At 47.8% G+C, this 20543-nt stretch overlaps 3 non-coding genes across 3 annotated transcripts; all 3 read right to left on the bottom strand.

Moving 5' to 3' along the window:
• Positions 1-11493: 11493 nt before the first annotated feature.
• Positions 11494-11565, bottom strand: Trnat-ugu (transfer RNA threonine (anticodon UGU)). The gene has a single exon. It is a non-coding gene; the product is annotated as a tRNA-Thr (tRNA).
• Positions 11566-15350: 3785 nt separating this feature from the next.
• Positions 15351-15422, bottom strand: Trnat-ugu (transfer RNA threonine (anticodon UGU)). The gene has a single exon. It is a non-coding gene; the product is annotated as a tRNA-Thr (tRNA).
• Positions 15423-18240: 2818 nt separating this feature from the next.
• Positions 18241-18312, bottom strand: Trnat-cgu (transfer RNA threonine (anticodon CGU)). The gene has a single exon. It is a non-coding gene; the product is annotated as a tRNA-Thr (tRNA).
• Positions 18313-20543: the final 2231 nt, after the last annotated feature.

The raw sequence follows: 20543 nt of genomic DNA, 5'->3' as shown, positions 1-20543 counted from the left end.
GACTGTGTTCTCCTTCACTTTCTGGGCTATTTATATTTACTAGAATTGTATCTGACGCTTGAGGGTGGTAGCCAGCACCACTCTGACTACACGGGGAGAAGGGGACCTTCTTTTCAACCCCCGGGGTGTGACTGAAACGTCTACAGCCTGTCATGAGCGGGTAACTGGCGGGAAGCCCTCTTATGCTACCTAGGCATCAAGGCTGCCAGAACCGAGACCATCGCTAGGCTTTCGCAGAATAATATAGTGAGGAAATGAGGGGCTCATTGAGGAAATACAGAAATATAGGTCAGCAGTCTACAACGCCAAAGGAGGCATAGGGGTGTGATTAGGCTCTTTTCTTTTTCACTACCGTTAATGAAGTAAACATTTTTTTATATATTCAGAAGAGAGAAAGAAAGAAAAACACGCGCCCAGAGTGGGGACCGAACCCACGCCTTTCGATTACATGTCGAATGCCTTACCAATTCGGCTATCTGGGCGACTGTGTTCTCCTTCACTTTCTGGGCTATTTATATTTACTAGAATTGTATCTGACGCTTGAGGGTGGTAGCCAGCGCCACTCTGACTACACGGGGAGAAGGGGACCTTCTTTTCAAACCCCGGGGCGTGACTCAAACGTCTACAGCCTGTCATGAGCGGGTAACTGGCGGGAAGCACTCTTATGCTACCTAGTCATCAAGGCTGCCAGAACCGAGACCCTCGCTAGGCTTTCGCAGAATAATATAGTGAGGAAATGAGGGGCTTGTTAAGGAAATACAGAAAGATAGGTCAGCAGTCTACAACGCCAAAGGAGGCATAGGGGTGTGATTAGGCTCTTTTCTTTTTCACTACCGTTAATGAAGTAAACATTTTTTTAAATATACAGAAGAAAGAAAGAAAAACACGCGCCCAGAGTGGGGACCGAACCCACACCTTTCGATTACATGTCGAATGCCTTACCAATTCGGCTATCTGGGCGACTGTGTCCTCCTTCACTTTCTGGGCTATTTATATTTACTAGAATTGTATCTGACGCTTGAGGGTGGTAGCCAGCGCCACTCTGACTACACGAGGAGAAGGGGACCTTCTTTTCAACCCCCGAGGCGTGACTCAAAGTCTACAGCCTGTCATGAGCGGGTAACTGGCGGGAAGCCCTCTTATGCTACCTAGGCATCAAGGCTGCCAGAACCGAGACCCTCGCTAGGCTTTCGCAGAATAATATAGTGAGGAAATGAGGGGCTCGTTGAGGAAATACAGAAAGATAGGTCAGCAGTCTACAACGCCAAAGGAGGCATAGGGGTGTGATTAGGTTCTTTTCTTTTTCACTGCCGTTAATGAAGTAAACATTTTTTTTAATATACAGAAGAAAGAAAGAAAGAAAAACACGCGCCCAGAGTGGGGACCGAACCCACGCCTTTCGATTACATGTCGAATGCCTTACCAATTCGGCTATCTGGATGACTGTGTTCTCCTTCACTTTCTGGGCTATTTGTATTTACTAGAATTGTATCTGACGCTTGAGGGTGGGAGCCAGCGCCACTCTGACTACACGGGGAGAAGGGGACCTTGTTTTCAACCCCTGGGGCATGACTCAGACGTCTACAGCCTGTCATGAGCGGGTAACTGGCGGGAAGCCCTCTTATGCTACCTAGGCATCAAGGCTGCCAGAATCGAGACCCTCGCAAGGCTTTCGCAGAATAATATAGTGAGGAAATGAGGGGCTCGTTGAGGAAATACAGAAAGATAGGTCAGCAGTCTACAACGCCAAAGGAGGCATAGGGGTGTGATTAGGCTCTTTTCTTTTTCACTACCGTTAATGAAGTAAACATTTTTTTAAATATACAGAAGAAAAAAAGAAAGAAAAACACGCGCCCAGAGTGGGGACCGAACCCACGCCTTTCGATTACATGTCGAATGCCTTACCAATTCGGCTATCTGAGCGGCTGTGTTCTCCTTCACTTTCTGGGCTATTTATATTTACTAGAATTGTATCTGACGCTTGAGGGTGTTAGCCAGCGCCACTCTGACTACACGGGGAGAAGGGGACCTTCTTTTCAACCCCCGGGGCGTGACTCAAACGTCTACAGCCTGTCATGGACGGGTAACTGGCGGGAAGCTCTCTTATGCTACCTAGGCATCAAGGCTGCCAGAACCGAGACGCTCGCTAGGCTTTCGCAGAATATTATAGTAAGGAAATGAGGGGCTCGTTGAGGAAATACAGAAAGATAGGTCAGCAGTCTACAACGCCAAAGGAGGCATAGGGGTGTGATTAGGCTCTTTTCTTTTTCACTACCGTTAATAAAGTAAACATTTTTTTTAAATATACAGAAGAAAGAAAGAAAGAAAAACACGCGCCCAGAGTGGGGACCGAACCCACGCCTTTCGATTACATGTCGAATGCCTTACCAATTCGGCTATCTGGGCGACTGTGTTCTCCTTCACTTTCTGGGCTATTTATATTTACTAGAATTGTATCTGACACTTGAGGGTGGTAGCCAGCGCCACTCTGACTACACGGGGAGAAGGGGACCTTCTTTTCAACCCCCGGGGCGTGACTCAAACGTCTACAGCCTGTCATGAGCGGGTAACTGGCGGGAAGCCCTCTTATGCTACCTAGGCATCAAGGCTGCCAGAACCGAGACCCTCGCTAGGCTTTCGCAGAATAATATAGTGAGGAAATGAGGGGCTCGTTGAGGAAATACAGAAAGATAGGTCAGCAGTCTACAACGCCAAAGGAGGCATAGGGGTGTGATTAGGCTCTTTTCTTTTTCACTACCGTTAATGAAGTAAACATTTTTTTAAATATACAGAAGAAAAAAAGAAAGAAAAACACGCGCCCAGAGTGGGGACCGAACCCACGCCTTTCGATTACATGTCGAATGCCTTACCAATTCGGCTATCTGAGCGGCTGTGTTCTCCTTCACTTTCTGGGCTATTTATATTTACTAGAATTGTATCTGACGCTTGAGGGTGTTAGCCAGCGCCACTCTGACTACACGGGGAGAAGGGGACCTTCTTTTCAACCCCCGGGGCGTGACTCAAACGTCTACAGCCTGTCATGGACGGGTAACTGGCGGGAAGCTCTCTTATGCTACCTAGGCATCAAGGCTGCCAGAACCGAGACGCTCGCTAGGCTTTCGCAGAATATTATAGTAAGGAAATGAGGGGCTCGTTGAGGAAATACAGAAAGATAGGTCAGCAGTCTACAACGCCAAAGGAGGCATAGGGGTGTGATTAGGCTCTTTTCTTTTTCACTACCGTTAATAAAGTAAACATTTTTTTTAAATATACAGAAGAAAGAAAGAAAGAAAAACACGCGCCCAGAGTGGGGACCGAACCCACGCCTTTCGATTACATGTCGAATGCCTTACCAATTCGGCTATCTGGGCGACTGTGTTCTCCTTCACTTTCTGGGCTATTTATATTTACTAGAATTGTATCTGACACTTGAGGGTGGTAGCCAGCGCCACTCTGACTACACGGGGAGAAGGGGACCTTCTTTTCAACCCCCGGGGCGTGACTCAAACGTCTACAGCCTGTCATGAGCGGGTAACTGGCGGGAAGCCCTCTTATGCTACCTAGGCATCAAGGCTGCCAGAACCGAGACCCTCGCTAGGCTTTCGCAGAATAATATAGTGAGGAAATGAGGGGCTCGTTGAGGAAATACAGAAAGATAGGTCAGCAGTCTACAACGCCAAAGGAGGCATAGGGGTGTGATTAGGCTCTTTTTTTTCACTACCGTTAATGAAGTAAACATTTTTTTTAAATATAAAGAAGAAAGAAAGAAAGAAAAACACGCGCCCAGAGTGGGGACCGAACCCACGCCTTTCGATTACATGTCGAATGCCTTACCAATTCGGCTATCTGGGCGACTGTGTTCTCCTTCACTTTCTGGGCTATTTATATTTACTGGAATTGTATCTGACGCTTGAGGGTGGTAGCCAGCGCCACTCTGACTACACGGGGAGAAGGGGACCTTCTTTTCAACCCCCGGGGGGTAACGCAAACGTCTACAGCCTGTCATGAGCGGGTAACTGGCGGGAAGCCCTCTTATGCTACCTAGGCATCAAGGCTGCCAGAACCGAGACCCTCGCTAGGCTTTCGCAGAATAATATAGTGAGGAAATGAGGGGCTCGTTGAGGAAATACAGAAAGATAGGTCAGCAGTCTACAATGCCAAATTAGGCATAGGGGTGTGAATAGGCTCTTTTCTTTTTCACTACCGTTAATGAAGTAAACATTTTTTTTAAATATACAGAAAAAAGAAAGAAAGAAAACCACGCGCCCAGAGTGGGGACCGAACCCACGCCTTTCGATTACATGTCGAATGCCTTACCAATTCGGCTATCTGGGCGACTGTGTCCTCCTTCACTTTCTGGGCTATTTATATTTACTAGAATTGTATCTGACGCTTGAGGGTGGTAGCCAGCGCCACTCTGACTACACGTGGAGAAGGGGACCTTCTTTTCAACCCCCGGGGCGTGACTCAAACGTCTACAGTCTGTCATGAGCGGGTAACTGGCGGGAAGCCCTCTTATGCTACCTAGGCATCAAGGCTGCCAGAACCGAGACCCTCGCTAGGCTTTCGCAGAATAATATAGTGAGGAAATGAGGGGCTCGTTGAGGAAATACAGAAAGATAGGTCAGCAGTCTACAACGCCAAAGGAGGCATAGGGGTGTGATTAGGCTCTTTTTTTTCACTACCGTTAATGAAGTAAACATTTTTTTTTAATATACAGAAGAAAGAAAGAAAGAAAAACACGCGCCCAGAGTGGGGACCGAACCCACGCCTTTCGATTACATGTCGAATGCCTTACCAATTCTGCTATCTGGGCGACTGTGTTCTCCTTCACTTTCTGGGCTATTTATATTTACTGGAATTGTATCTGACGCTTGAGGGTGGTAGCCAGCGCCACTCTGACTACACGGGGAGAAGGGGACCTTCTTTTCAACCCCCGGGGCGTAACGCAAACGTCTACAGCCTGTCATGAGCGGGTAACTGGCGGGAAGCCCTCTTATGCTACCTAGGCATCAAGGCTGCCAGAACCGAGACCCTCGCTAGGCTTTCGCAGAATAATATAGTGAGGAAATGAGGGGCTCGTTGAGGAAATACAGAAAGATAGGTCAGCAGTCTACAACGCCAAAGGAGGCATAGGGGTGTGAATAGGCTCTTTTCTTTTTCACTACCGTTAATGAAGTAAACATTTTTTTTAAATATACCGAAGAAAGAAAGAAAGAAAAACACGCGCCCAGAGTGGGGACTGAACCCACGCCTTTCGATTACATGTCGAATGCCTTACCGATTCGGCTATCTGGGCGACTGTGTTCTCCTTCACTTTCTGGGCTATTTATATTTACTAGAATTGTATCTGACGCTTGAGGGTGGCAGCCAGCGCCACTCTGACTACACGGGGAGAAGGGGACCTTCTTTTCAACCCCCGGGGCGTGACTCAAACGTCTACAGCCTGTCATGAGCGGGTAACTGGCGGGAAGCCCTCTTATGCTACCTAGGCATCAAGGCTGCCAGAACCGAGACCATCGCTAGGCTTTCGCAGAATAATATAGTGAGGAAATGAGGGGCTCGTTGAGGAAATACAGAAAGATAGGTCAGCAGTCTACAACTCCAAAGGAGGCATAGGGGTGTGAATAGGCTCTTTTCTTTTTCACTACCGTTAATGAAGTAAACATTTTTTTTAATATACAGAAGAAAGAAAGAAAGAAAAACACGCGCCCAGAGTGGGGACCGAACCCACGCCTTTCGATTACATGTCGAATGCCTTACCAATTCGGCTATCTGGATGACTGTGTTCTCCTTCACTTTCTGGGCTATTTGTATTTACTAGAATTGTATCTGACGCTTGAGGGTGGTAGCCAGCGCCACTCTGACTACACGGGGAGAAGGGGACCTTCTTTTCAACCCCCGGGGCATGACTCAAACGTCTACAGCCTGTCATGAGCGGGTAACTGGCGGGAAGCCCTCTTATGCTACCTAGGCATCAAGGCTGCCAGAACCGAGACCCTCGCTAGGCTTTCGCAGAATAATATAGTGAGGAAATGAGGGGCTCGTTGAGGAAATACAGAAAGATAGGTCAGCAGTCTACAACGCCAAAGGAGGCATAGGGGTGTGATTAGGCTCTTTTCTTTTTCACTACCGTTAATGAAGTAAACATTTTTTTAAATATACAGAAGAAAAAAAGAAAGAAAAACACGCGCCCAGAGTGGGGACCGAACCCACGCCTTTCGATTACATGTCGAATGCCTTACCAATTCGGCTATCTGGGCGACTGTGTTCTCCTTCACTTTCTGGGCTATTTATATTTACTGGAATTGTATCTGACGCTTGAGGGTGGTAGCCAGCGCCACTCTGACTACACGGGGAGAAGGGGACCTTCTTTTCAACCCCCGGGGCGTAACGCAAACGTCTACAGCCTGTCTTGAGCGGGTAACTGGCGGGAAGCCCTCTTATGCTACCTAGGCATCAAGGCTGCCAGAACCGAGACCCTCGCTAGGCTTTCGCAGAATAATATAGTGAGGAAATGAGGGGCTCGTTGAGGAAATACAGAAAGATAGGTCAGCAGTCTACAACGCCAAAGGAGGCATAGGGGTGTGAATAGGCTCTTTTCTTTTTCACTACCGTTAATGAAGTAAACATTTTTTTTTAAATATACAGAAAAAAGAAAGAAAGAAAACCACGCGCCCAGAGTGGGGACCGAACCCACGCCTTTCGATTACATGTCGAATGCCTTACCAATTCGGCTATCTGGGCGACTGTGTCCTCCTTCACTTTCTGGGCTATTTATATTTACTAGAATTGTATCTGACGCTTGAGGGTGGTAGCCAGCGCCACTCTGACTACACGTGGAGAAGGGGACCTTCTTTTCAACCCCCGGGGCGTGACTCAAACGTCTACAGTCTGTCATGAGCGGGTAACTGGCGGGAAGCCCTCTTATGCTACCTAGGCATCAAGGCTGCCAGAACCGAGACCCTCGCTAGGCTTTCGCAGAATAATACAGTGAGAAAATGAGGGGCTCGTTGAGGAAATACAGAAAGATAGGTCAGCAGTCTACAACGCCAAAGGAGGCATAGGGGTGTGAATAGGCTCTTTTCTTTTTCACTACCGTTAATGAAGTAAACATTTTTTTTAAATATACCGAAGAAAGAAAGAAAGAAAAACACGCGCCCAGAGTGGGGACTGAACCCACGCCTTTCGATTACATGTCGAATGCCTTACCGATTCGGCTATCTGGGCGACTGTGTTCTCCTTCACTTTCTGGGCTATTTATATTTACTAGAATTGTATCTGACGCTTGAGGGTGGCAGCCAGCGCCACTCTGACTACACGGGGAGAAGGGGACCTTCTTTTCAACCCCCGGGGCGTGACTCAAACGTCTACAGCCTGTCATGAGCGGGTAACTGGCGGGAAGCCCTCTTATGCTACCTAGGCATCAAGGCTGCCAGAACCGAGACCATCGCTAGGCTTTCGCAGAATAATATAGTGAGGAAATGAGGGGCTCGTTGAGGAAATACAGAAAGATAGGTCAGCAGTCTACAACTCCAAAGGAGGCATAGGGGTGTGAATAGGCTCTTTTCTTTTTCACTACCGTTAATGAAGTAAACATTTTTTTTAAATATACAGAAGAAAGAAAGAAAAACACGCGCCCAGAGTGGGGACCGAACCCACGCCTTTCGATTACATGTCGAATGCCTTACCAATTCGGCTATCTGGGCGACTGTGTCCTCCTTCACTTTCTGGGCTTTTTATATTTACTAGAATTGTATCTGACGCTTGAGGGTGGTAGCCAGCGCCACTCTGACTACACGTGGAGAAGGGGACCTTCTTTTCAACCCCCGGGGCGTGACTCAAACGTCTACAGTCTGTCATGAGCGGGTAACTGGCGGGAAGCCCTCTTATGCTACCTAGGCATCAAGGCTGCCAGAACCGAGACCCTCGCTAGGCTTTCGCAGAATAATATAGTGAGAAAATGAGGGGCTCGTTGAGGAAATACAGAAAGATAGGTCAGCAGTCTACAACGCCAAAGGAGGCATAGGGGTGTGAATAGGCTCTTTTCTTTTTCACTACCGTTAATGAAGTAAACATTTTTTTTAAATATACCGAAGAAAGAAAGAAAGAAAAACACGCGCCCAGAGTGGGGACTGAACCCACGCCTTTCGATTACATGTCGAATGCCTTACCGATTCGGCTATCTGGGCGACTGTGTTCTCCTTCACTTTCTGGGCTATTTATATTTACTGGAATTGTATCTGACGCTTGAGGGTGGTAGCCAGCGCCACTCTGACTACACGGGGAGAAGGGGACCTTCTTTTCAACCCCCGGGGCGTAACGCAAACGTCTACAGCCTGTCATGAGCGGGTAACTGGCGGGAAGCCCTCTTATGCTACCTAGGCATCAAGGCTGCCAGAACCGAGACCCTCGCTAGGCTTTCGCAGAATAATAAATTGAGGAAATGAGGGGCTCGTTGAGGAAATACAGAAAGATAGGTCAGCAGTCTACAACGCCAAAGGAGGCATAGGGGTGTGAATAGGCTCTTTTCTTTTTCACTACCGTTAATGAAGTAAACATTTTTTTTAAATATACAGAAAAAAGAAAGAAAGAAAACCACGCGCCCAGAGTGGGGACCGAACCCACGCCTTTCGATTACATGTCGAATGCCTTACCAATTCGGCTATCTGGGCGACTGTGTCCTCCTTCACTTTCTGGGCTATTTATATTTACTAGAATTGTATCTGACGCTTGAGGGTGGTAGCCAGCGCCACTCTGACTACACGGGGAGAAGGGGACCTTCTTTTCAACCCCCGAGGCGTGACTCAAACGTCTACAGCCTGTCATGAGCGGGTAACTGGCGGGAAGCCCTCTTATGCTACCTAGGCATCAAGGCTGCCAGAACCGAGACCCTCGCTGGGCTTTCGCAGAATAATATAGGGAGGAAATGAGGGGCTCGTTGAGGAAATACAGAAAGATAGGTCAGCAGTCTACAACGCCAAAGGAGGCATAGAGGTGTGATTAGGTTCTTTTCTTTTTCACTACCGTTAATGAAGTAAACATTTTTTTTAATATACAGAAGAAAGAAAGAAAGAAAAACACGCGCCCAGAGTGGGGACCGAACCCACGCCTTTCGATTACATGTCGAATGCCTTACCAATTCGGCTATCTGGATGACTGTGTTCTCCTTCACTTTCTGGGCTATTTGTATTTACTAGAATTGTATCTGACGCTTGAGGGTGGTAGCCAGCGCCACTCTGACTACACGGGGAGAAGGGGACCTTCTTTTCAACCCCCGGGGCATGACTCAAACGTCTACAGCCTGTCATGAGCGGGTAACTGGCGGGAAGCCCTCTTATGCTACCTAGGCATCAAGGCTGCCAGAACCGAGACCCTCGCTAGGCTTTCGCAGAATAATATAGTGAGGAAATGAGGGGCTCGTTGAGGAAATACAGAAAGATAGGTCAGCAGTCTACAACGCCAAAGGAGGCATAGGGGTGTGATTAGGCTCTTTTCTTTTTCACTACCGTTAATGAAGTAAACATTTTTTTAAATATACAGAAGAAAAAAAGAAAGAAAAACACGCGCCCAGAGTGGTGACCGAACCCACGCCTTTCGATTACATGTCGAATGCCTTACCAATTCGGCTATCTGAGCGGCTGTGTTCTCCTTCACTTTCTGGGCTATTTATATTTACTAGAATTGTATCTGACGCTTGAGGGTGTTAGCCAGCGCCACTCTGACTACACGGGGAGAAGGGGACCTTCTTTTCAACCCCCAGGGCGTGACTCAAACGTCTACAGCCTGTCATGAGCGGGTAACTGGCGGGAAGCTCTCTTATGCTACCTAGGCATCAAGGCTGCCAGAACCGAGACCCTCGCTAGGCTTTCGCAGAATATTATAGTGAGGAAATGAGGGGCTCGTTGAGGAAATACAGGAAGATAGGTCAGCAGTCTACAACGCCAAAGGAGGCATAGGGGTGTGATTAGGCTCTTTTTTTTCACTACCGTTAATGAAGTAAACATTTTTTTTAAATATACATAAGAAAGAAAGAAAGAAAAACACGCGCCCAGAGTGGGGACCGAACCCACGCCTTTCGATTACATGTCGAATGCCTTACCAATTCGGCTATCTGGGCGACTGTGTTCTCCGTCACTTTCTGGGCTATTTATATTTACTGGAATTGTATCTGACGCTTGAGGGTGGTAGCCAGCGCCACTCTGACTACACGGGGAGAAGGGGACCTTCTTTTCAACCCCCGGGGCGTAACGCAAACGTCTACAGCCTGTCATGAGCGGGTAACTGGCGGGAAGCCCTCTTATGCTACCTAGGCATCAAGGCTGCCAGAACCGAGACCCTCGCTAGGCTTTCGCAGAATAATATAGTGAGGAAATGAGGGGCTCGTTGAGGAAATACAGAAAGATAGGTCAGCAGTCTACAACGCCAAAGGAGGCATAGGGGTGTGAATAGGCTCTTTTCTTTTTCACTACCGTTAATGAAGTAAACATTTTTTTTAAATATACAGAAAAAAGAAAGAAAGAAAACCACGCGCCCAGAGTGGGGACCGAGCCCACGCCTTTCGATTACATGTCGAATGCCTTACCAATTCGGCTATCTGGGCGACTGTGTCCTCCTTCACTTTCTGGGCTATTTATATTTACTAGAATTGTATCTGACGCTTGAGGGTGGTAGCCAGCGCCACTCTGACTACACGTGGAGAAGGGGACCTTCTTTTCAACCCCCGGGGCGTGACTCAAACGTCTACAGTCTGTCATGAGCGGGTAACTGGCGGGAAGCCCTCTTATGCTACCTAGGCATCAAGGCTGCCAGAACCGAGACCCTCGCTAGGCTTTCGCAGAATAATATAGTGAGGAAATGAGGGGCTCGTTGAGGAAATACAGAAAGATAGGTCAGCAGTCTACAACGCCAAAGGAGGCATAGGGGTGTGAATAGGCTCTTTTCTTTTTCACTACCGTTAATGAAGTAAACATTTTTTTTAAATATACCGAAGAAAGAAAGAAAGAAAAACACGCGCCCAGAGTGGGGACTGAACCCACGCCTTTCGATTACATGTCGAATGCCTTACCGATTCGGCTATCTGGGCGACTGTGTTCTCCTTCACTTTCTGGGCTATTTATATTTACTAGAATTGTATCTGACGCTTGAGGGTGGCAGCCAGCGCCACTCTGACTACACGGGGAGAAGGGGACCTTCTTTTCAACCCCCGGGGCGTGACTCAAACGTCTACAGCCTGTCATGAGCGGGTAACTGGCGGGAAGCCCTCTTATGCTACCTAGGCATCAAGGCTGCCAGAACCGAGACCATCGCTAGGCTTTCGCAGAATAATATAGTGAGGAAATGAGGGGCTCGTTGAGGAAATACAGAAAGATAGGTCAGCAGTCTACAACTCCAAAGGAGGCATAGGGGTGTGAATAGGCTCTTTTCTTTTTCACTACCGTTAATGAAGTAAACATTTTTTTTAAATATACAGAAGAAAGAAAGAAAAACACGTGCCCAGAGTGGGGACCGAACCCACGCCTTTCGATTACATGTCGAATGCCTTACCAATTCGGCTATCTGGGCGACTGTGTCCTCCTTCACTTTCTGGGCTTTTTATATTTACTAGAATTGTATCTGACGCTTGAGGGTGGTAGCCAGCGCCACTCTGACTACACGGGGAGAAGGGGACCTTCTTTTCAACCCCCGGGGCGTGACTCAAACGTCTACAGCCTGTCATGAGCGGGTAACTGGCGGGAAGCCCTCTTATGCTACCTAGGCATCAAGGCTGCCAGAACCGAGACCCTCGCTAGGCTTTCGCAGAATAATATAGTGAGGAAATGAGGGGCTCGTTGAGGAAATACAGAAAGATAGGTCAGCAGTCTACAACGCCAAAGGAGGCATAGGGGTGTGATTAGGCTCTTTTCTTTTTCACTACCGTTAATGAAGTAAACAATTTTTTTAAATATACAGAAGAAAGAAAGAAAGAAAAACACGCGCCCAGAGTGGGGACCGAACCCACGCCTTTCGATTACATGTCGAATGCCTTACTAATTCGTCTATCTGGACGACTGTGTCCTCCTTCACTTTCTGGGCTATTTATATTTACTAGAATTGTATCTGACGCTTGAGGGTGGTAGCCAGCGCCACTCTGACTACACGTGGAGAAGGGGACCTTCTTTTCAACCCCCGGGGCGTGACTCAAACGTCTACAGTCTGTCATGAGCGGGTAACTGGCGGGAAGCCCTCTTATGCTACCTAGGCATCAAGGCTGCCAGAACCGAGACCCTCGCTAGGCTTTCGCAGAATAATATAGTCAGGAAATGAGGGGCTCGTTGAGGAAATACAGAAAGATAGGTCAGCAGTCTACAACGCCAAAGGAGGCATAGGGGTGTGATTAGGCTCTTTTCTTTTTCACAACCGTTAATGAAGTAAACATATTTTTTAAATATACAAAAAAAAGAAAGAAAGAAAACCACGCGCCCAGAGTGGGGACCGAGCCCACGCCTTTCGATTACATGTCGAATGCCTTACCAATTCGGCTATCTGGGCGACTGTGTCCTCCTTCACTTTCTGGGCTATTTATATTTACTAGAATTGTATCTGACGCTTGAGGGTGGTAGCCAGCGCCACTCTGACTACACGTGGAGAAGGGGACCTTCTTTTCAACCCCCGGGGCGTGACTCAAACGTCTACAGTCTGTCATGAGCGGGTAACTGGCGGGAAGCCCTCTTATGCTACCTAGGCATCAAGGCTGCCAGAACCGAGACCCTCGCTAGGCTTTCGCAGAATAATATAGTGAGAAAATGAGGGGCTCGTTGAGGAAATACAGAAAGATAGGTCAGCAGTCTACAACGCCAAAGGAGGCATAGGGGTGTGAATAGGCTCTTTTCTTTTTCACTACCGTTAATGAAGTAAACATTTTTTTTAAATATACCGAAGAAAGAAAGAAAGAAAAACACGCGCCCAGAGTGGGGACTGAACCCACGCCTTTCGATTACATGTCGAATGCCTTACCGATTCGGCTATCTGGGCGACTGTGTTCTCCTTCACTTTCTGGGCTATTTATATTTACTAGAATTGTATCTGACGCTTGAGGGTGGTAGCCAGCGCCACTCTGACTACACGAGGAGAAGGGGACCTTCTTTTCAACCCCCGGGGCGTGACTCAAACGTCTACAGCCTGTCATGAGCGGGTAACTGGCGGGAAGCCCTCTTATGCTACCTAGGCATCAAGGCTGCCAGAACCGAGACCCTCGCTAGGCTTTCGCAGAATAATATAGTGAGGAAATGAGGGGCTCGTTGAGGAAATACAGAAAGATAGGTCAGCAGTCTACAACGCCAAAGGAGGCATAGGGGTGCGATTAGGCTCTTTTTTTTCACTACCGTTAATGAAGTAAACATTTTTTTTAAATATACATAAGAAAGAAAGAAAGAAAAACACGCGCCCAGAGTGGGGACCGAACCCACGCCTTTCGATTACATGTCGAATGCCTTACCAATTCGGCTATCTGGGCGACTGTGTTCTCCGTCACTTTCTGGGCTATTTATATTTACTGGAATTGTATCTGACGCTTGAGGGTGGTAGCCAGCGCCACTCTGACTACACGGGGAGAAGGGGACCTTCTTTTCAACCCCCGGGGCGTAACGCAAACGTCTACAGCCTGTCATGAGCGGGTAACTGGCGGGAAGCCCTCTTATGCTACCTAGGCATCAAGGCTGCCAGAACCGAGACCCTCGCTAGGCTTTCGCAGAATAATATAGTGAGGAAATGAGGGGCTCGTTGAGGAAATACAGAAAGATAGGTCAGCAGTCTACAACGCCAAAGGAGGCATAGGGGTGTGAATAGGCTCTTTTCTTTTTCACTACCGTTAATGAAGTAAACATTTTTTTAAATATACAGAAAAAAGAAAGAAAGAAAACCACGCGCCCAGAGTGGGGACCGAGCCCACGCCTTTCGATTACATGTCGAATGCCTTACCAATTCGGCTATCTGGGCGACTGTGTCCTCCTTCACTTTCTGGGCTATTTATATTTACTAGAATTGTATCTGACGCTTGAGGGTGGTAGCCAGCGCCACTCTGACTACACGTGGAGAAGGGGACCTTCTTTTCAACCCCCGGGGCGTGACTCAAACGTCTACAGTCTGTCATGAGCGGGTAACTGGCGGGAAGCCCTCTTATGCTACCTAGGCATCAAGGCTGCCAGAACCGAGACCCTCGCTAGGCTTTCGCAGAATAATATAGTGAGAAAATGAGGGGCTCGTTGAGGAAATACAGAAAGATAGGTCAGCAGTCTACAACGCCAAAGGCGGCATAGGGGTGTGAATAGGCTCTTTTCTTTTTCACTACCGTTAATGAAGTAAACATTTTTTTTAAATATACCGAAGAAAGAAAGAAAGAAAAACACGCGCCCAGAGTGGGGACTGAACCCACGCCTTTTGATTACATGTCGAATGCCTTACCGATTCGGCTATCTGGGCGACTGTGTTCTCCTTCACTTTCTGGGCTATTTATATTTACTAGAATTGTATCTGACGCTTGAGGGTGGCAGCCAGCGCCACTCTGACTACACGGGGAGAAGGGGACCTTCTTTTCAACCCCCGGGGCGTGACTCAAACGTCTACAGCCTGTCATGAGCGGGTAACTGGCGGGAAGCCCTCTTATGCTACCTAGGCATCAAGGCTGCCAGAACCGAGACCATCGCTAGGCTTTCGCAGAATAATATAGTGAGGAAATGAGGGGCTCGTTGAGGAAATACAGAAAGATAGGTCAGCAGTCTACAACGCCAAAGGAGGCATAGGGGTGTGAATAGGCTCTTTTCTTTTTCACTACCGTTAATGAAGTAAACATTTTTTTTAAATATACAGAAAAAAGAAAGAAAGAAAACCACGCGCCCAGAGTGGGGACCGAGCCCACGCCTTTCGATTACATGTCGAATGCCTTACCAATTCGGCTATCTGGGCGACTGTGTCCTCCTTCACTTTCTGGGCTATTTATATTTACTAGAATTGTATCTGACGCTTGAGGGTGGTAGCCAGCGCCACTCTGACTACACGGGGAGAAGGGGACCTTCTTTTCAACCCCCGAGGCGTGACTCAAACGTCTACAGCCTGTCATGAGCGGGTAACTGGCGGGAAGCCCTCTTATGCAACCTAGGCATCAAGGCTGCCAGAACCGAGACCCTCGCTAGGCTTTCGCAGAATAATATAGTGAGGAAATGAGGGGCTCGTTGAGGAAATACAGAAAGATAGGTCAGCAGTCTACAACTCCAAAGGAGGCATAGGGGTGTGAATAGGCTCTTTTCTTTTTCACTACCGTTAATGAAGTAAACATTTTTTTTAAATATACAGAAGAAAGAAAGAAAAACACGTGCCCAGAGTGGGGACCGAACCCACGCCTTTCGATTACATGTCGAATGCCTTACCAATTCGGCTATCTGGGCGACTGTGTCCTCCTTCACTTTCTGGGCTTTTTATATTTACTAGAATTGTATCTGACGCTTGAGGGTGGTAGCCAGCGCCACTCTGACTACACGGGGAGAAGGGGACCTTCTTTTCAACCCCCGGGGCGTGACTCAAACGTCTACAGCCTGTCATGAGCGGGTAACTGGCGGGAAGCCCTCTTATGCTACCTAGGCATCAAGGCTGCCAGAACCGAGACCCTCGCTAGGCTTTCGCAGAATAATATAGTGAGGAAATGAGGGGCTCGTTGAGGAAATACAGAAAGATAGGTCAGCAGTCTACAACGCCAAAGGAGGCATAGGGGTGTGATTAGGCTCTTTTCTTTTTCACTACCGTTAATGAAGTAAACATTTTTTTTAAATATACAGAAGAAAGAAAGAAAGAAAAACACGCGCCCAGAGTGGGGACCGAACCCACGCCTTTCGATTACATGTCGAATGCCTTACTAATTCGTCTATCTGGACGACTGTGTCCTCCTTCACTTTCTGGGCTATTTATATTTACTAGAATTGTATCTGACGCTTGAGGGTGGTAGCCAGCGCCACTCTGACTACACGTGGAGAAGGGGACCTTCTTTTCAACCCCCGGGGCGTGACTCAAACGTCTACAGTCTGTCATGAGCGGGTAACTGGCGGGAAGCCCTCTTATGCTACCTAGGCATCAAGGCTGCCAGAACCGAGACCCTCGCTAGGCTTTCGCAGAATAATATAGTCAGGAAATGAGGGGCTCGTTGAGGAAATACAGAAAGATAGGTCAGCAGTCTACAACGCCAAAGGAGGCATAGGGGTGTGATTAGGCTCTTTTCTTTTTCACAACCGTTAATGAAGTAAACATATTTTTTAAATCTACAGAAAAAAGAAAGAAAGAAAACCACGCGCCCAGAGTGGGGACCGAGCCCACGCCTTTCGATTACATGTCGAATGCCTTACCAATTCGGCTATCTGGGCGACTGTGTCCTCCTTCACTTTCTGGGCTATTTATATTTACTAGAATTGTATCTGACGCTTGAGGGTGGTAGCCAGCGCCACTCTGACTACACGTGGAGAAGGGGACCTTTTCAACCCCCGGGGCGTGACTCAAACGTCTACAGTCTGTCATGAGCGGGTAACTGGCGGGAAGCCCTCTTATGCTACCTAGGCATCAAGGCTGCCAGAACCGAGACCCTCGCTAGGCTTTCGCAGAATAATATAGTGAGAAAATGAGGGGCTCGTTGAGGAAATACAGAAAGATAGGTCAGCAGTCTACAACGCCAAAGGAGGCATAGGGGTGTGAATAGGCTCTTTTCTTTTTCACTACCGTTAATGAAGTAAACATTTTTTTTAAATATACCGAAGAAAGAAAGAAAGAAAAACACGCGCCCAGAGTGGGGACTGAACCCACGCCTTTCGATTACATGTCGAATGCCTTACCGATTCGGCTATCTGGGCGACTGTGTTCTCCTTCACTTTCTGGGCTATTTATATTTACTAGAATTGTATCTGACGCTTGAGGGTGGCAGCCAGCGCCACTCTGACTACACGGGGAGAAGGGGTCCTTCTTTTCAACCCCCGGGGCGTGACTCAAACGTCTACAGCCTGTCATGAGCGGGTAACTGGCGGGAAGCCCTCTTATGCTACCTAGGCATCAAGGCTGCCAGAACCGAGACCATCGCTAGGCTTTCGCAGAATAATATAGTGAGGAAATGAGGGGCTCGTTGAGGAAATACAGAAAGATAGGTCAGCAGTCTACAACTCCAAAGGAGGCATAGGGGTGTGAATAGGCTCTTTTCTTTTTCACTACCGTTAATGAAGTAAACATTTTTTTTAAATATACAGAAGAAAGAAAGAAAAACACGCGCCCAGAGTGGGGACCGAACCCACGCCTTTCGATTACATGTCGAATGCCTTACCAATTCGGCTATCTGGGCGACTGTGTCCTCCTTCACTTTCTGGGCTTTTTATATTTACTAGAATTGTATCTGACGCTTGAGGGTGGTAGCCAGCGCCACTCTGACTACACGGGGAGAAGGGGACCTTCTTTTCAACCCCCGGGGCGTGACTCAAACGTCTACAGCCTGTCATGAGCGGGTAACTGGCGGGAAGCCCTCTTATGCTACCTAGGCATCAAGGCTGCCAGAACCGAGACCCTCGCTAGGCTTTCGCAGAATAATATAGTGAGGAAATGAGGGGCTCGTTGAGGAAATACAGAAAGATAGGTCAGCAGTCTACAACGCCAAAGGAGGCATAGGGGTATGATTAGGCTCTTTTCTATTTCACTACCGTTAATGAAGTAAACATTTTTTTAAATATACAGAAGAAAGAAAGAAAGAAAAACACGCGCCCAGAGTGGGGACCGAACCCACGCCTTTCGATTACATGTCGAATGCCTTACTAATTCGTCTATCTGGACGACTGTGTCCTCCTTCACTTTCTGGGCTATTTATATTTACTAGAATTGTATCTGACGCTTGAGGGTGGTAGCCAGCGCCACTCTGACTACACGTGGAGAAGGGGACCTTCTTTTCAACCCCCGGGGCGTGACTCAAACGTCTACAGTCTGTCATGAGCGGGTAACTGGCGGGAAGCCCTCTTATGCTACCTAGGCATCAAGGCTGCCAGAACCGAGACCCTCGCTAGGCTTTCGCAGAATAATATAGTGAGGAAATGAGGGGCTCGTTGAGGAAATACAGAAAGATAGGTCAGCAGTCTACAACGCCAAAGGAGGCATAGGGGTGTGATTAGGCTCTTTTCTTTTTCACAACCGTTAATGAAGTAAACTTTTTTTTTAAATATACAGAAGAAAGAAAGAAAGAAAAACACGCGCCCAGAGTCGGGACCGAACCAACGCCTTTCGATTACGTGTCGAATGCCTTACCAATTCGGCTATCTGGGCGACTGTCTTCTCCTTCACTTTCTGGGCTATTTATATTTACTAGAATTGTATCTGACGCTTGAGGGTGGTAGCCAGCACCACTCTGACTACACGGGGAGAAGGGGACCTTCTTTTCAACCCCCGGGGTGTGACTGAAACGTCTACAGCCTGTCATGAGCGGGTAACTGGCGGGAAGCCCTCTTATGCTACCTAGGCATCAAGGCTGCCAGAACCGAGACCATCGCTAGGCTTTCGCAGAATAATATAGTGAGGAAATGAGGGGCTCATTGAGGAAATACAGAAATATAGGTCAGCAGTCTACAACGCCAAAGGAGGCATAGGGGTGTGATTAGGCTCTTTTCTTTTTCACTACCGTTAATGAAGTAAACATTTTTTTATATATTCAGAAGAGAGAAAGAAAGAAAAACACGCGCCCAGAGTGGGGACCGAACCCACGCCTTTCGATTACATGTCGAATGCCTTACCAATTCGGCTATCTGGGCGACTGTGTTCTCCTTCACTTTCTGGGCTATTTATATTTACTAGAATTGTATCTGACGCTTGAGGGTGGTAGCCAGCGCCACTCTGACTACACGGGGAGAAGGGGACCTTCTTTTCAAACCCCGGGGCGTGACTCAAACGTCTACAGCCTGTCATGAGCGGGTAACTGGCGGGAAGCACTCTTATGCTACCTAGTCATCAAGGCTGCCAGAACCGAGACCCTCGCTAGGCTTTCGCAGAATAATATAGTGAGGAAATGAGGGGCTTGTTAAGGAAATACAGAAAGATAGGTCAGCAGTCTACAACGCCAAAGGAGGCATAGGGGTGTGATTAGGCTCTTTTCTTTTTCACTACCGTTAATGAAGTAAACATTTTTTTTAAATATACAGAAGAAAGAAAGAAAAACACGCGCCCAGAGTGGGGACCGAACCCACACCTTTCGATTACATGTCGAATGCCTTACCAATTCGGCTATCTGGGCGACTGTGTCCTCCTTCACTTTCTGGGCTATTTATATTTACTAGAATTGTATCTGACGCTTGAGGGTGGTAGCCAGCGCCACTCTGACTACACGAGGAGAAGGGGACCTTCTTTTCAACCCCCGAGGCGTGACTCAAACGTCTACAGCCTGTCATGAGCGGGTAACTGGCGGGAAGCCCTCTTATGCTACCTAGGCATCAAGGCTGCCAGAACCGAGACCCTCGCTAGGCTTTCGCAGAATAATATAGTGAGGAAATGAGGGGCTCGTTGAGGAAATACAGAAAGATAGGTCAGCAGTCTACAACGCCAAAGGAGGCATAGGGGTGTGATTAGGTTCTTTTCTTTTTCACTGCCGTTAATGAAGTAAACATTTTTTTTAATATACAGAAGAAAGAAAGAAAGAAAAACACGCGCCCAGAGTGGGGACCGAACCCACGCCTTTCGATTACATGTCGAATGCCTTACCAATTCGGCTATCTGGATGACTGTGTTCTCCTTCACTTTCTGGGCTATTTGTATTTACTAGAATTGTATCTGACGCTTGAGGGTGGGAGCCAGCGCCACTCTGACTACACGGGGAGAAGGGGACCTTGTTTTCAACCCCTGGGGCATGACTCAGACGTCTACAGCCTGTCATGAGCGGGTAACTGGCGGGAAGCCCTCTTATGCTACCTAGGCATCAAGGCTGCCAGAATCGAGACCCTCGCAAGGCTTTCGCAGAATAATATAGTGAGGAAAGGAGGGGCTCGTTGAGGAAATACAGAAAGATAGGTCAGCAGTCTACAACGCCAAAGGAGGCATAGGGGTGTGATTAGGCTCTTTTCTTTTTCACTACCGTTAATGAAGTAAACATTTTTTTAAATATACAGAAGAAAAAAAGAAAGAAAAACACGCGCCCAGAGTGGGGACCGAACCCACGCCTTTCGATTACATGTCGAATGCCTTACCAATTCGGCTATCTGAGCGGCTGTGTTCTCCTTCACTTTCTGGGCTATTTATATTTACTAGAATTGTATCTGACGCTTGAGGGTGTTAGCCAGCGCCACTCTGACTACACGGGGAGAAGGGGACCTTCTTTTCAACCCCCGGGGCGTGACTCAAACGTCTACAGCCTGTCATGGACGGGTAACTGGCGGGAAGCTCTCTTATGCTACCTAGGCATCAAGGCTGCCAGAACCGAGACGCTCGCTAGGCTTTCGCAGAATATTATAGTAAGGAAATGAGGGGCTCGTTGAGGAAATACAGAAAGATAGGTCAGCAGTCTACAACGC

The sequence above is a fragment of the Haemaphysalis longicornis genome, unplaced genomic scaffold (genome assembly GCF_048455015.1).
Source record: "Haemaphysalis longicornis isolate Haplotype H1 unplaced genomic scaffold, Haemaphysalis longicornis Haplotype H1 scaffold_1, whole genome shotgun sequence".
NCBI classification, from domain to species: domain Eukaryota; kingdom Metazoa; phylum Arthropoda; class Arachnida; order Ixodida; family Ixodidae; genus Haemaphysalis; species Haemaphysalis longicornis.
The sequence above is the reverse complement of the archived record's forward strand: the minus strand, read 5'-3'. Positions and strand labels throughout refer to the sequence as shown.